This window comes from Anomaloglossus baeobatrachus, chromosome 3 (assembly GCF_048569485.1).
Source record: "Anomaloglossus baeobatrachus isolate aAnoBae1 chromosome 3, aAnoBae1.hap1, whole genome shotgun sequence".
In the NCBI taxonomy this organism is placed as follows: domain Eukaryota; kingdom Metazoa; phylum Chordata; class Amphibia; order Anura; family Aromobatidae; genus Anomaloglossus; species Anomaloglossus baeobatrachus.
Window position 1 is genome coordinate 219803598 of NC_134355.1, and position 17182 is coordinate 219820779.

Sequence of the window (17182 nt, forward strand, 5' to 3'; positions counted from 1 at the left end):
CCATCATCCCTTTAGCCGCCGAGAGGGCAGTGCTTTGTTTGTAATGTAGTTGAAATCTTAATAAAATGGCACCGAATTCAGCGCTTGTGCATACCGCCAACTCCAGCGCCATTTTATTGAAGACACTGTCTGCGAATATCATCTGAAACAAATTGGTGAGATTCACAGATAATAATGCAGCAGCTTGCGATGGTCGCGCAGATTATGTAAGTGAATTGACCATGTGTGTGTGTGTATTGGCAAATAGTGAGCAGCAACATGTGGTGGTCAGCGCAGGTGATGTCAGTGAATTGACATCGTATGTGTGTATTGGTAAATAGAGAGCAGCAACGTGTGGTGCTCGGCGCAAGTGATGTTGGTGAATTGACCAGACGTGTGTGTATTGGTAAATAGCGAGCAGCAACGTGTGGTGCTCGGCACAAGTGATGTCGGTGAATTGGCCAGACGTGTGTGTATATTGGTAAATAGAGAGCAGCAACATGTGGTGGTCGGCACCGATGATGTCGGTGAATTGGCCAGACGTGTGTGTGTGAGAGAGAAAGGGGGTGTGTAAGAGAGAGGGTGTGTGTGTGTGTGAGAGAGAGGGTGTGTGTGAGAGAGAAGGGGTGTGTGTGAGAGAGAAGGGGTGTGTGTGAGAGAGAGGGGGTGTGTGTGAGAGAGAGATAGGGGGGGTGAGAGAGAGGAGGTGTGTGTGAAAGAGGGTGTATGTGTGAGAGTGAGAGGGTGTGTGTGTGTGAGAGTGAGAGGGTGTGAGAGTGAGAGGGAGTGTGTGTGAGTGAGAGGGGTTTGTGTGAGAGTGAGTATGTGAGAGTATGTGAGAGAGTGTGTGAGAGTGAGAGTGAGTGTGAGAGGGAGTGTGTGAGAGGGAGTGTGTGAGAGTGGGAGGGTGTGTGAGAGTCATGGGGTGTGTGAGAGTGAGAGGGTGTGTATATGTGTGTGTATTGACAGATGACAAAGCAGCAGCATGCAGTGATCGGCACAGGTGATGTCAAAGAATTGGCGGCTTGTGGGTATATGTATTGGCAGATAACAGAAAGCAGCAGCGCACACCCTTGTGGTTGGTGCAGTGACGTCAATGACCTCTGCCAGCCTCGGTAGTGCTGTACCTGCTTCAGCAGCTCCTCCATCTCCTGCTGCCTTGACGTCCTGCTCTGAGACACCACTGCTGGCCTTTTTCAACACACAGAACTGTGCAGTCTCCAAGGAGACACCACACTCACCAGTGAAGAAGCCAAACCCCAGCATCCCGCAATCCCGGCCCGCACAGCCCATGCCCTGCACCACAGGGCGCCAGTCAGCAGCCTGCATAAAGGTGCAGCCATCTTCAGAAGTCCGCACGCTGCAGACCTTTCTCATCATGACGCATGTGGTGTGGGCAGGCCATTCCTCGCCTCTCCCTTTGCCCACCAAGATGCTAGTGTGGGCGGGTGGAGGCGACGGACGGCACATGCACAGTGCTAGGTTGATGTCAATAAACTCCTTCACCACCCAGCCTGTTTTCAACTTCATGACCAAGCCGATTTTTTTTTCAATTATGACCTGGGTCACTTTATCATCTAATAACTCTGAAAATCTTCAACATGTCTTAATGATTCTAAAATGATTTTTTATGACATATTGTGCTTCATGATAATGGTAAATTTGTGCCAATATTTTTTGCGTTTATTTGTAACAATATTGGAAATTTGTCGAAAATTCTGAAAATGTCGCAATTTTCTAACTTTGAATTTTTATGCCATTAATCCAGAGATTTAGGTCACACAAAATAGTTAATAAATAACATTTCCCACATGTCTACTTTACATCAGCACAACTTTTTAAACCTTTTTTTTTTTGTTAGGAAGCTAGAAGGGCTCAAAGTTAATCAGCAACTTCTCATTTTTCAAACAAAATTTACAAAACCGTATTTTTAGGGGACACATCTCATTTCAAGTGACTGAGAGACCTAGGTGACAGAAAATACCCAAAAGTAGCACCTTTCTAAAAACTGCACCTCTCACACTGCTCAAGATCACATTGAAGTCATTTATTAACCCTTTAGGTGCTTCACAGGAACTAAACCAAACAATTTGGAAGGAAAAAATGAAAATTTTACTTTTTCCTATAAAAATGTTACTTTAGCCCCAAATCTTTCATTTTCACAAGGGTAACAGGAAAAAATGAACAGTACAATCTCTCCTGAGTACGCTAATACCTCAAATATGGAGGAAATCTGTTGGGCACATGGCAAGCCTCAGAAGGGAAGCAGCACTATTTGACTATTAGGCTGTGTGCGCACGTTGTGTTTTTTCATGCGTTTCCGCAGCGTTTTGAGCTGCAGTGTTTTAATGCAAAATTGCATGCGTTTTGATTTCCAGGCAAAGTCTATGTAAAATAGGGCTTTCTTGTGCGCATGATGCATTAACAAATGCTGCATTTTAGTTGCTTAAAATTTGTCAAAATCTCTGTGTTTGAAGAAGCAACATGTCAATTGTTTTTGCCATTTTGGCTGCGTTTTGCTAACATTAAAGTCAATGATAATTATCAAAACGCATCCTAAAAGAAAATTCTAGCGTTTTACATGCTTTTTTGATGCTTAACGCATGCTTTTTTGACAAAATCAAAGCATGCGTTTTTTGACATTATTTTGAGGACAAGCAGTTTCTAATTGCCCTCACATCCATTCCGACATTAAAAAATGAGTGAAAATACTGTTAGTTTATTTTGCACATAATTATTCAATTGTTATAATAGTTTTCCGTAAATTATTATAGTGTATGATTTAAAGATTATTTTATTTTTTTCAATTTTTTCCTACTGTTTGAATGTTCAAACTTTATTTAGTTGTGTATTTGTGTTGAAAATGCATCTCAATATAAGCACTAAAACTGCATGTAAAACGCGGCAAAAACGCTATAAAAACGCTTATTTCCTGCGTTTATGTGGTAAAAAACAATTTTGACAATGACAATTTCTGCCAGAGGATGCGTTCATTTCTGCAAGTTACGGAACGCAACGTGCGCACATGGCCTTAGAGCGCAAAGTTGCCTGAAATCATTAGCAGACAACATATTGCATTTGGAGAGCCCCTTTTGTGTCTAAACTGTAGCGCTAACCCACAATTCACTCCATTTTGGAAACTAGACCACTCAAGGAATTTATCTAGATGTTTAATGAGCACCTTGAACAAACAGGTGCTTCACAGAATTTTAGAACATTACATAGTTTGAAAAAAGACCTAGGTCCATCAAGTTCAACCTTCCTCCACCAATTATACATTTTGTCATTAAACCAATTATAAACCAACAATGTTTTGTGTACTGAGGAAATCATCCAGCCCTTTTTTTAAAAGCTGTTATAGTATCTGGCATTACTACCTCTTGTGGTAGGGCATTCCACAGTCTGACTGCTCTAACTGTAAAGAACCCTTTCCTATTTAGCTGCCAGAATCACCTTTCTTTTACCTGCAGTGAGTGCCCTCTGGTACTTGGTATTTTCTTTAGAAAACATAAGTCAAGTCATTTGTATTGGCCACACATGTATTTATACATATAAATGAGATCTCCTCTGAGATCTTTTTTTCTAAGATAAACAAATCCAACTTTTTCAAACTCTCATTATATGGAAGGCCTTCCACTTCCCGTAATAAACTAGTTGCTCGCCTTTGAACTGACTAACTTCTCAATATTCTTTTTACAATGTGGAGCCCAAAACTGGATACCATATTCTAAATGTGGTCTTACATGTGATCTATAGAGGGGTAACAATACGTTGGGATCACGAGATCTAATCTCTCTTTTTATACACCCTAAAATCTTGTTTGCTATTGCAGTTGCTTCTTGACATTGAGTGCTGCATGCTAGTAAGCGTACACTCATACGAGCGTATGAATCGGACAAGTGCAATGCGAGAAAATCTCACATTGCACTCGGACCAATGTTAGTCAATGAGGCAGAGCAGTTGGTCAGCTTATTTCTTATCTGAATTCTGGATGAGAGAAAAGTCGCAGCATGCTGCGATTGTCTACGAGAGCCGTGTCACCCGCACTCATACAAGTCTATGGGTGTGAGTGAAACATCGGACTGTACTCTGATGATATCCGAGTGCAGTTCGATAATCTCATCAGCCGACAATGGAAAAGATGGGGGATTAATCCCTCCCTCTCCTTCACAGATGCAGGATCGTGTCACAGACGCATGACACTCGGCTCACGCTGGCAGGACAGCGGGAGATGAGAATCATTAGCATATCGCATTTGATCCAATCTCATCGGATGCTATACGTTCGTGTGAATCCAGCCTAACCAGACTACCCAAGTCCTTTTCCTGTTCTGTAGTCCAGAGTTTACTTCCATTTATTGTATACGCAGCTATAGGATTACTCCGTCCTTGATGCCTTACTCTATATTTATCAATATTAAATCTCATTTCCCAAGTGTTTGAGCCGTAAAAATTTAAAAAAACATTTTTACCAATTACCACAAAAATCTTTCTTTAACCCCACATTTTTCAAACTCACTAGGGTAAAAGGAGATAGGGGACCATAAAACTTATTATGCAATTTCTCCTCAGTATGCCAATACCCTAAAATGTGGTTGAAGTAAAAAGGGCACGAGAGCCATATTTGAGTTCAGATTTAATTGGAATGGTTTGCAGTCACATTGGAAGAGCCCCTGAGGTGCCATCACTGCAGAAACCCCCCCACAAGTGACCCCATTATACAAACTGCACCCCTCAATGCATACATACAGGGGTGTAATGAGCATAATGACACTACAGGTGTGTCACAAGATTTTAAACAATTACATTTTAACTACTAAAATGTTGTTTTCACCCACCCCAGCTTTCCATTTTCATAAGGGGAATAAGTTTAAAAAAAAAAAAAAAGGCCTCATAAAGTGTTGCACAATTTCTCATTTCTCCCGAACGTGGCAATACCCCACATGTGGACTGTACAGTACTATTTGGCCGCACCACAGGGCTCGGGAGAGGAGTGCAATTTGATTTTTGGAACACAGAATTTCCTATAATAGTTTGCAGATGCCATTTGCAGAACCCCAAAGTGGCAGAACAGAAGAAATCCCCTCAAGTGACCAAATTTTGGAAATTACACGCCTCTGGGAATTCATCTACACGTGTAGTGACAATTTAGTCTCTGGAAAACACACATGGTAAACGCAGTAAATGGTACAGAATTTAAAATTGCAAATAAGTCCTTCTCGTGCCCAGTACATTGTAGAGCGCGTACATTGTGCCCAGCTGGTGCTTCTGGAAACTAGCACCCTGTAAATAAGAGGACCCTCACTTCAACAACGCCAAACATGTGAATGCTAACTGTGGTTTTTGGCACACTTTGTGGCTCAGAAGGAAGGAGGGCATTTAGATTTTGGAGAGATTTTGCTGGATTTCTTTTTTGAGGGGTGGCACACACAGCATTTTTCCAGACCCTTTGTGATACCAGTAACATACAAGCCCCCTATAATCCTGATAACAGACGACAGACCTGAATGCGGACTTGTGTTTTTGTGGGTTTAATTGAATGCTATTTGGTAACTCTTTGGGTACAAAACATTTTGGATCAGTTCACATTTATCTTGTGATCTACGCTGAGAGCTTACATTAGAGTTTTCATCTAAATCGCCGAAATATGTGATTCAGGTGAAACCCCCGACAGCTCGATTAACTAATGAGGCAGCAGAGTTACTCCAGACTCTGTTTGGCCTCTGGACCAACAACAAAAGCCATAAGGTGTAATACCATTGGGAAAACAATGTGAAAAATGAACAAAATAGTTTTATAAAATTTTTATTTAATATTTTATTACATACAAAATTATTGTGTATACAAAACAGGAAAGACCACCAAGAGGAACACAGCCTGATGTCATTTATACAAATTATATCAGGCAAAAGCCATACAAGGGTATGTGAGCGTACAGATTAAACATAAATACGATTACATTCAAGTACATAGAAATTTGGACCCATCATAATGGTGACTAAGATGTAGAAAGACTATACATCACAATATTAATTTCCAGCCTGCGGACAGTTACCATGTGCCACTACTTAGTCTCAATACAAATATCATACACTAGGAGCCCGAATGCCCTACACAAGGGTGTAAACTTATGATGACACGCCACTGACTCAAATGCATCTGCGCACAGTTGAACAAAGACAGACTGCCACAACCGTATATCTCATCTATATTCGGATTAATAAATCTCTCACCGGGGTTGGATGGCCGAATTTGACTGCCGTCTGTGTACTTACTATGAGCAGGTACAGAGCAGATAAATAATGATTTTGATAATGTCGTATGGCAGAATGTAAAATCTACTATTGTTTTATGGCCCCAAATAAATGTATCTAGTAAAATGTCACCAAATTATTGCAAAATGAAGAACACTGATGAAAGTTAAATCAGGGCTTTGGAGTCGGAGTTCATTTTGGTGGAGTCGTAATAAAATGGACCGACTGACTCCTAATATATATATATATATATACACATATATACTAGCTGTACTACCCGGCTTTGCCCGGGTTAATAACTGTTGTTAACAAAATAGAATGTATTAACAAAAATTTATTGTGCACACAAAAACCACAAAACAAATAGATAGAAATGTAATTATAAAAAAGCCAAAAACTAAGCTAATAGAAGCATTTCACAACATATATTTCAACACCTCAACACCACAGATATTGCACACAGTTTTAACTAAATTGGCCAAGTAATGTGCTCCGTCAGTCTCTTTCCAGGTCTCTCTCTTTCCAGGTCTCTCTCTTTCCAGGTCTGACTCTTTCCAGGTCTGACTCTTTCCAGGTCTGACTCTTTCCAGGTCTGACTCTTTCCAGGTCTGACTCTTTCCAGGTCTGACTCTTTCCAGGTCTGTCTCTCTCTTTCACCATCTGTCTCTCTGCCTGTCTCTCTGCCTGTCTCTCTCTATCAGTCTCCCCACCGACATCTTATTACCTCACATATAAGCTTCTTATACTATGAATGTCTTTTGTTCCTATAGCAACCAATCACAGCTCCTACTAATAACCTGTAGTTCCAGGCTCCATTTACTTTAATGGAGGCATGTTCCAAAAGTTTGGACACCTCCTCATTCAAAGAGTTTTCTTTATTTTCATGACTCTAAAAATTATAGATTCACATTGAAAGCATCAAAACTATGAATTAAAACATGTGGAATGAAATACTTAAAGTGTGAAACAGCTAAAAAAAATTGTCTTATATTCTAGGTTCTTCAAAGTAGCCACCTTTTGCTTTCATTACTCCTTTGTACACTCTTGGCATTCTCTTGATGAGCTTCAAAAGGTAGTTACCGGAAATAGTTTTCCAACAGTCTTGAAGGAGTTCCCAGAGATGCTTAGCACTTGTTGGCCCTTTTGCCTTCACTCTGCGGTCCAGCTCACCCCAAACCATCTGATTTGGTTCAGGTCTGGTGATTGGAGACCAGATCATCTGGCGTAGCACCCCATCACTCTCCTTCTTAGTCAAATAGCCCTTACACAGCCTGGAGGTGTGTTCAGGGTCAATGTCCTCTTGAAAAATAACTTACAGTCATATGAAAAAGTTTGGGCACCCCTTTTAATGTTAACCTTTTTTCTTTATAACAATTTGGGTTTTTTCAACAGCTATTTAAGTTTCATATATTTAATAACTGATGGACTGAGTAATATTTCTGGATTGAAATGAGGTTTATTGTACTAACAGAAAATGTGCAATCCGCATTTAAACAAAATTTGACCGGTGCAAAAGTATGGGCACCCTTATCAATTTCTTGATTTGAACACTCCTAACTACTTTTTACTGACTTACTAAAGCACAAAATTGGTTTTGCAACCTCATTGAGCTTTGAACTTCATAGGCAGGTGTATCCAATCATGAGAAAAGGTATTTAAGGTGGCCATTTGCAAGTTGTTCTCCTATTTGAATCTCCTATGAAGAGTGGCATCATGGGCTCCTCAAAACAATGCCAAATGATCTGAAAACAAAGATTAATCAGCATAGTTGTTCAGGGGAAGTATACAAAAAGAGATCTCAGAGATTTAAACTGTCAGTTTCCACTGTGAGGAACATAGTAAGGAAATGGAAGAACACAGGTACAGTTCTTGTTAAGCCCAGAAGTGGCAGGTCAAGAAAAATATCAGAAAGGCAGAGAAGAAGAATGGTGAGAACAGTCAAGGACAATCCACCGACCACCTCCAAAGACCTGCAGCATCATCTTGCGGCAGATGGTGTCAATGTGCATCGGTCAACAATACAGCGCACGTTGCACACGGAGAAGCTGTATGGGAGAGTGATGCGAAAGAAGCCGTTTCTGCAAGCACACCACAAACAGAGTCGCCTGAGGTATGCAAAAGCACATTTGGACAAGCCAGTTACATTTTGGAAGAAGGTCCTGTGGACTGATGAAACAAAGATTGAGTTGTTTGGTCATACAAAAAAGCGTTATGTATGGAGGCAAAAAAACACGGCATTCCAAGAAAAGCACTTGCTACTCACAGTAAAATTTGATGGAGGTTCCATCATGCTTTGGGGCTGTGTGGCCAATGCCGGCACACCGGGAATCTTGTTAAAGTTGAGGGGCGCATGGATTCAACTCAGTATCAGCAGATTCTTGACAATAATGTGCAAGAATCAGTGACGAAGTTGAAGTTACGCAGGGGATGAATATTTCAGAAAGACAATGATCCAAATCACTGCTCCAAATCTACTCAGGCATTCATGCAGAGGAACAATTACAATGTTCTGGAATGGCCATCCCATTCCCCAGACCTGAATATCATTGAACATCTGTGGGATGATTTGAAGCGGGCTGTCCATGCTCGGCGACCATCAAACTTAACTGAACTGGAATTGTTTTGTAAACAGGAATGGTCAAATATACCTTCATCCAGGATCCAGTAACTCATTAAAAGCTACAGGAAGCGACTAGAGGCTGTTATTTTTCCAAAAGGAGGATCTACAAAATATTAATGTCACTTTTATGTTGAGGTGCCCATACTTTTGCACCAGTCAAATTTTGTTTTAATGCGGATTGCACATTTTCTGTTAGTACAATAAACCTTATTTCAATCCAGAAGTATTAGTCAGTCCATCAGTTATTACATATATGAAACTGAAATAGCTGTTGCAAAAACTTAAATTGTTATAAAGAAAAAAGGTTAACATTAATAGGGGTGCCCAAACTTTTTCATATGACTGTATGGTCCAACTAAACGCAAACCGGATGGAATAGCACACCGCTGCAAGATGCTGTGGTAGGCATGCTGGTTTTGTATGCCTTCAATTTTGAATAAATCCCCAACAGTGTCACCAGCAAAGCACCCCCACATGATCACACCTCCTGCTCCATGCTTCATGGTGGGAACCAGGCATGTAGAGTCCATCCGTTCAACTTTTCTACAAAGACACGGTGGTTGGATCCAAATATCTCAAATTTGGACTCCTCAGACCAAAGCACATATTTCCACTGGCCTAATGTCCATTCCTTGTGTTCTTTAGCCCAAACAAGTCTCTTCTGCTTGCTGCCTGTCCTTAGCAGTGGTTTCCTAGCAGCTATTTTACCATGAAGGCCTGCTGCACAAAGTCTCCTCTTAATAGTTGTTCTAGAGATGAGAAGGGGTGTCCAAACTTTTGGTCTGTACTGTATATATATATATATATATATATATATATATATATACACATGCATACATATACACAATATATATGTGTGTGTGTAATCTATATTACATATATGTGTTTTACATATTTACAATTACAGTTTGTGTTCTAAACTTGTATTCCAATAAATATATTTTATATTCTATCTAAATATCTTGATTATTGTATCATAAAAATGATTAAAATGTCCGATGTTCACATTGTACTACAATACATTTTTCACTTAAATATAAGCAATATATGTGGGAGTCGGTGCAAGGGAAATTGAGGAGTCGGAGTTTAACTTTCATCAGTGTTATTTTGCAATAATTTGGTGACATTTTGCTAGATACATCTATTTGGGGCCATAAAGCATTTAGTGGATTTTACATTCTGCTATACGACATTGTTATCAAGATCATTATTTGTTTATCAGGTGCACCTGCTCATTGTAAGAACACAGACGGCAGTCAAACTCGGCCATCCAACCAGTGAGAGATTTATTAATCCAAATATAGTTGAGATATAAGGTTGTGGCAGTCTGTCTTTGTTCACCTGTGCGCCGATGTATTTGCGTCAATGGTGTGTCATCATAAGTTTACATCCTTGTGTGGGGCACTCAGGCTCCCAGTGTATATTTGTATTGAGACTAAGTTGTGGCACATGGTAACTGTCTGCAGGCTGCAAATTAATATTGTGATGTATACTCTTTATACATCTTAGTCACCATTATGATGGGTCCCAATTTCTATGTACTTGCATGTAACCATATGTATGTTTAAGCTTTATGTCCACATACCGGCTTTTGCCTGATATATTTTGTATAAATGACATCAAGCTTTGTCCCTATTAGTGGTCTTTCCTGTTTTGTATACACAGTAATTTTGTATGTAAAAAAATATTTAATAAAAATTGAATTAAACAATTTTGTGCATTTTTCACATTAATCGTATTACACCTTATGGGTTTTGTTGTTGGTCCAGCTTATTTAGTGTGTGCACAATTATTATATAGAGGACTATGGTTGACTAATTGTCTGTTTGAGTGACAGGTGAACAGTATCACACTCTGGCTCTGAACATGACAGCAGATAATCTCTAGGGACTCTCCTTTTACAGCGCTTTCCCTACTGCTTAAAGTTAATTATTGGGGTCATGAGTGTGACCTGTTCCTTTTGCCATATGTTTTTATGGTTTTAACATGTCTTTTGTGTAATTGTTTTTATTGAATTCTGGTGCTATCAATAAAAAGGTTATTTATATAATTATTGTTGTTTGTTTTCTGGGACATTTTTTGGGTTAAACTAGCTTGATGTATGTTCTAGGTCAGGTTATTGAAATATTGGTTTCTTCTCTGATGTATGGTTTTGCTAATTGTCTGTTTGGCCACTGTTCAATGGTTTATGCCTTTTCAAAACGTTAACAAAAACTGTTGCACATCTCACTTTTGTGCACGCCTTAAAAAAAAAAAACAAAAAAAAAAACAAAACACAAGTACAAAATGGACACCGCCGCACAAAGGCCAGACAAGAGTTCAAAGTAACACCCTCTGCTTCATTACAGTGAATTTTCAGTTCAGAATTTTTTCTAAATCAGGTTTTTCAGAAATTTACATTTAATCCCTGGTGTAAAGCGGGCTTTACACGCTACGATATTGCTAGCAATATTGTATGCAAAAGCACCCGCTGTCACGCTCCCCGTGCTACGCTCCCCGGTGCCCGTGCCACGCTCCCCGGTTCTCATGCCACGCTCCCCGGCTCCCCTGCCACGCTCCCCGTCTCCTCTGCCACGCTCCCCGGCTCCCGGACCTCGCTTCCCCGCTCCCGTGCCACGCTCCCCGGTCTCCCGCTCCTCAGCCTCCATGCTCCCTCACCTGCGTCCTCCAGGCAACCCGGTCCCCGGTCCCGTCTGCTGTCCTGAGCCGGCCCGGCACTCCTGCCTCCTGCACACAGCATCCTGCTCTGGCTTCTGGCACCCGGGCCTCGCGCATGCGCATTAGGGCGCGCGCGCGGTCATTGACCTTTTCTTAAAGGGCCAGCATCCTCCAACAGGATATTGAAGATGCAGGTACAGGGTATATAGAGGGTTCCTTTCCAAGTGGCCGGGGCCTGTTCTTCGTGTTTGCTAAGCTAGGAGTCAGGTCTCCCTGTGCTTTGTCCCGTACTTACCTATCTCTCTTGTAGAGCCGCTCCTGTCTCGCCAACCGGTCCTGACTGTTCCAGAACTCCTAACGGTGACTGTCCGCCATCTTCTCAGTCCCTACCGTCTCCGATCCCTGGATCCGTGTGGTGAGCGACCTTCCCGCTTTGCTGGTTCCGGACCCTGCCTGACATCTTCTCGGCCTCCGAACCTGAGCTCCGTCACCCGGACTACCTTCAGAGACTCCGTGTTCCCATGGACTTCTACACCCACTCCTCTTTTAAGTGGTTTTACGCAGTTTGAGGGGTGCAGTATTTAGAACGGTGTCACGTCTGAGTATTTTCTGCCACATAGGCTTCTCAGAGTCACTTCAAATGTGATGTGGTCCGTAAAACAAATTGTTTTATAAATTTTGTTGAGAAATTTCTGATAAACATTGAACCTTTCTAACTTAGTAACAAAAAAAAATTGTTTAAAAAAATGGTGTGGATTTAAGTAGACATGTGGTAAATGTTATTAATTATTTTGTGTAACCTAAGTTTCTGGCTTAAAACAATAAAAAAAAATCAGTTATAAAATTGCAAAATTTAAAAAAATGTCATATTTCTGACAGTCTGTGGTGGTGAAAGGGATAATGGTCATTCTAGAGGGGGTGATTGGTTAGCACAGTTACGCATCAGGGAAGCTTTTTGGATTTTGTGTATGACAACCAGAATACCACAAAGTCTCAATTTCAGAATAGACCTCCTATATTACTTATAGTAGTAGCAAATACAGCTCCACACTCAACATTCACCTACTGTTCAGAGCTCGGACATAGGCTCCGCCATGGCCTGATTATTTAATAAGTGAAAAAAATAAAAATAGTTCAGCTCAAATGAACAGCTTCTTCTTTATTACTTGGAAAATCCTTGTACACGGGACATAAGGTATTTACAAAAGAACGCTATAATAGCATGTGCATCAACGCGCTTCTCGTGTGCATGCACCTTTAAACACCATCCATCTAGGGCAGAGGTCTCAAACGCGGCCTGCGGGCCACATGCGGTCCTTCAGGCTGCTTCTTGCGGCCCACAGGCCTGTGTACCCGGTAAAGATGCGGCCAGCTATTTATTTTAGCTGACCGTTTTGCTGGTGCTGCGCACAGTCAAGTTCTCGCTGCAGAACGCAATAGCAGCCGCCTGCCAATCAGAGACAAGCACCTACTGCGTATGACCTAAGCTGCTTGCTTGTGATTGGCCAGTGGCTGTTGTGCAGTGAGAACGGCTCTGCGCATGCCAGTAAAACGTTCAGCAGTGACAGAAGCTGCAATAATTTCCGGGTCCACGTGTCTGCGCCGATGGAATGGAGGGCAGGTGAGAAGAATGTTTTGGTGAGTGTGTGATGTGTGTGTGTTTCTGTTGCCAGCGGAGGCTGCACAGGGTGTGTGTGTGTTTGTGCGTGGGTGTTGCTAACTGAGGCTGCACAGGGTGTATATGTGTATGTGTCTTGCTAGCTGAGGCTGCACAGGGTTTTTGTATAAGATGGGGTCCTGCATGGGACACATTACTACAACAAGGGGTCCTGCATGGGGCAAATTACTACAAGAAGGGGTCCTGCATGGGGCAAATTACTACAAGAAGGGGTCCTGCATGGGGCACATTACTACAAAAAGGGGTCCTACATGGGGCACATTACTACACGATGGGGAGCTGCATGGGGGCACATTACTACAAGAAGGGGTCCTGCATGGGGCACATTACTACAAAAAGGGGTCCTACATGGGGCACATTACTACACGACGGGGAGCTGCATGGGGGCACATTACTACAAGAAAGGGACCTGCATGGGGGCACGTTACTACAAGAAGGGATCCTGCATTGGGCACATTACTACAAGAAGAGGACCTGCATGGGGCACATTACTACTGGATGGAAATAAGAATGAGTACATTACTACAAGGGAACAAGGATGGGCACATTTTTACAGAATGGGGAACAGGATGGGGCACATTACTACAAGATGTTGGCCAAAATTACTATGTGGTGCTAATTGTAAACCTGTATTACTTACAAAAAGTGGATAAAATGTAAAAAAAAAAAAAAAAAAAGTGTGTGTATATTATATCTATCTCTCTCTCTGTATATATATATATATATATATATATATATATATATATATATATATATATACATACACAGTGGAACCTCGGTTTACGAGTAAGCTGCTTTAAGAGCATTTCGCTATACGAGCAAAGCTTGCTGTAATTGTGTAACTCAGTTTACGAGCAAGCTTTGCTGTACGAGCAGATACTCACCGCACACAGTTCAGATTCCGTACTTTAACCACGCTCTGACCCGCTCTTGCAGTCCACACAAACATGCACAAGCACGTGCACACACATACACACACACACACACTATGCTCACCTTACCTTCCGTTCCATCGCCGGCCTCGTGGTTCTTGTAGTTTACCGGTACAGGATGTGTATCCGGTAACCATCGCGACGATGGAGGAACTTCCGCTGTCAGCCGTTACTCAAAGGCAGCACGCTAGCCAATCAAAGGCAAGCGCCTCCTGCCTTTGATGTCAGCGCTCTGGCAGTGGAAGCTCCGGCATCGGTCACGATAGTTACACGATACACATCCTGTACCGGCGAACTACAAGAACCATGAGGCCGGCGATGGAACGGGAGGTAAGGTGAGCATAATGTGTGTGTGCGTGCGTGCTTGTGTGTGTTTGTGTGAGTGTGGAATGGCACAATAGGGGACCAGGATGGGACAAGTTGTGGAACGAATTGTCTGAGCTTGCATTATTTCTTATGGCAAATTTTGCTTTGCTAGACGAGTAACTTTGTTTACAAGCACACTCCCAGAACGGATTATGCTCGTAAATCAAGGTTCTACTGTATATATAAAAAACAAAAAAAGTACACATTTGCCATAATAAACAAATGAAAAATGGTGATCCAAGGGTGTATAGAAAGAAAAATGGGACCACTAACAATGTCACTTTGTCCTGAAAAGAATGCGGCCCCTCAAATAATTTTTTTTTCTGTGTGCAGCCCATACACCCAGCCGAGTTTGAGACCCCTGATCTAGGGTGTGCCTTTCCTAACTGAATGAGAGGGCTTTAGGTGTTGGGTTTTTTTGTATTAGTCATGGATATAAAAAACTGGTCATGTGTCTTATCCTCTGTTTCTGACAACTTTATCTTCCAAAAGGTAGAGGAGAAAACAAGGGGATCTGCTACCTTGGATCTAATCCTTACAAACAGGGAGGAAATGGTTGAGGAGGTAAGGGTTGGCTGTGACCCTGGAAAGCAGTGACCATGCTATCAGAGTTTTGGATAACTAGAGGAGGAAGACCTGTGAAAACTCAGACTTCAAGGCTGGATTTCAGAACGGCAAATTTTAAGGGACTCAGAAAAAGGATAGCAGGGACTCAATGGCGTTATGTCCTTAAGGACAGAAAAGACCAGGAAGGATGGGGCATCTTGAAAAATGAGATTCTCAAAGCGCAATCATTAACAATCCCAAAAAGAGGGAAGATAAGGAAACATTTAAGGAAATCAGGATGGATGAACACAGAACTTAAAACACATGCTAAAAAGGAATAAATAAATGTTTAATAAATGGAAAGAGGGAGGCATATCTAAAGAAGAATATAACACTGTCTGCAAAACCTGCAGGGCACACATAAGATTAGCTAAAGCTGATAATGAAATAAGGCTTGCAAGAGATGTCAAAAGCAATGAAAAAGGATTTTGGAGTTATATCAAAAATAAAAGAAAAGTCAAAGATGTTATAGGAATTTTACAGGATGAAAATGGTGAAGTTGTAAAAAATGAAGTTGAGAAGGCCGAACTTTTAAATTGTTATTTTGCATCTGTTTTCTCTGAAAAAGTAAATGTAAAATCAACTGATCTTCACCGTTCTATTGAAGGATTAGAAGAATCCAGGCCATCAATAAACAAAGAGATACTGAGGGAATACTTAGCTAACATTAATGAATTCAAGTCCCCAGGTCCAGATGAATTACACCCCAGAGTACTAAAGGAGATAGCAGAGGAAATATTAGAACCACTCTTCATAATTTTTGAAAATTCTTGAAGAACAGGAGAAGTTCCAGAAGACTGGAGAAGACCAAATGTTGTCCCCATCTTGAAAAAGGGGAAGAAGGTGGACCCAGGGAACTACAGGCCAAGATATTTGAAAAATTATTAAACATTTATGCAAGTACCTGGATGAGAATGAAGTGATTACCCAGAGCCAGCATGAGTTTGTAACTAATAAGTCATGTCAGACTAACTTAATTTCCTTCTATGACAAAATCACTGTCTGGGTGAATTAGGGAAATGCAGTAGATATAGAATATCTTGACTTCAGCAAAGCATTTGACAAAGTATCTCATACAATCCTTATTGAAAAAATGACCAAGTGTGGAATGGACAAGGCAACTGTTAGATGGATTCGTAACTGGCTTAGTGTTACGTCAGCACCGGAGTCCGCTCCAGTGACTTCGGCTCCGATCGCCAGGCGACGCCGTGTTCCTGCCGTGGATAATGCTGGTGATGGGAGAGGAGTCAATGCCAGTGGCACCGGTGGGCGCAGGCTCCGATCATCCACTGGGCTGGGTTATCTTGGGATCTGCAGTACCACTAGTTGACTGTAGGTGGCGTGTGTCTTCCAACTGAAGTTGCCAGCGTTCAGCTACAGCCAATGGGAAGAAACCACACCCTTCTTAGTTCCCCTCCTGTCTGCTGACCTCTGCCAGAGATAGTTCTGATTTCCTGGCTCCTGGTCCGCCCTATTCTGTTTTGTGATTCATGTGTCCTGACTTCTGTGTGTTTTCTGACTACCCTTCTGCCTGCTGTTTTTGTACCTCGCTGCCCGATCCGGATTTGACCTCTGCTATGTTTTCTGATTATGTCCTTGCCTGCCGATTCTGTCCCTGTTCTGCTATTCCTGGTTTGACCCTGCCTGACGACTACTCTCATCGGACTGCAGCCTTCCACAGGTAGTGATCTCCAGGGCCCTGTGTAATTCCAAATCCCTGTATAGGGGTTAAAGGGTTTCAGGGTTCTGGGGGTCCTGCTTGGTGAGTGGCTTCCCTCTAGCCTGTCCATTACATTCCATCTGAGTCTGTTGATCCAGGCAGGCTTTACACTTAGTGATCGGAGTCAAAGAGTGGTCATAAATGGCTGCACCTCCAGTTGGAAGACTGTCTCAAGTGGGGTACCACAGGGCTCGGTCCTGGGCCCTGTGTTGTTCAACATCTTTATCAATGAATTAGATGAAGGAATTAAGGATAAACTGATTAAATTTACTGATGACACTAAGCTAGGAGGAATAGCTATTACTAGAGAAGAGAGAGAGAGGATTCAACAAGATCTAAACAAGCTGGAACACTGGGTAGCAACTAATAG

The 17182-nt window shown here is 41.8% G+C and overlaps 1 protein-coding gene across 9 annotated transcripts in view; it reads right to left on the reverse strand.

Moving 5' to 3' along the window:
• CEP170 (centrosomal protein 170) overlaps positions 1-17182 on the reverse strand; it is a 974470-nt gene that overhangs the window by 692032 nt on the left and 265256 nt on the right. The gene's annotated exons all lie outside the window — the stretch shown is intronic.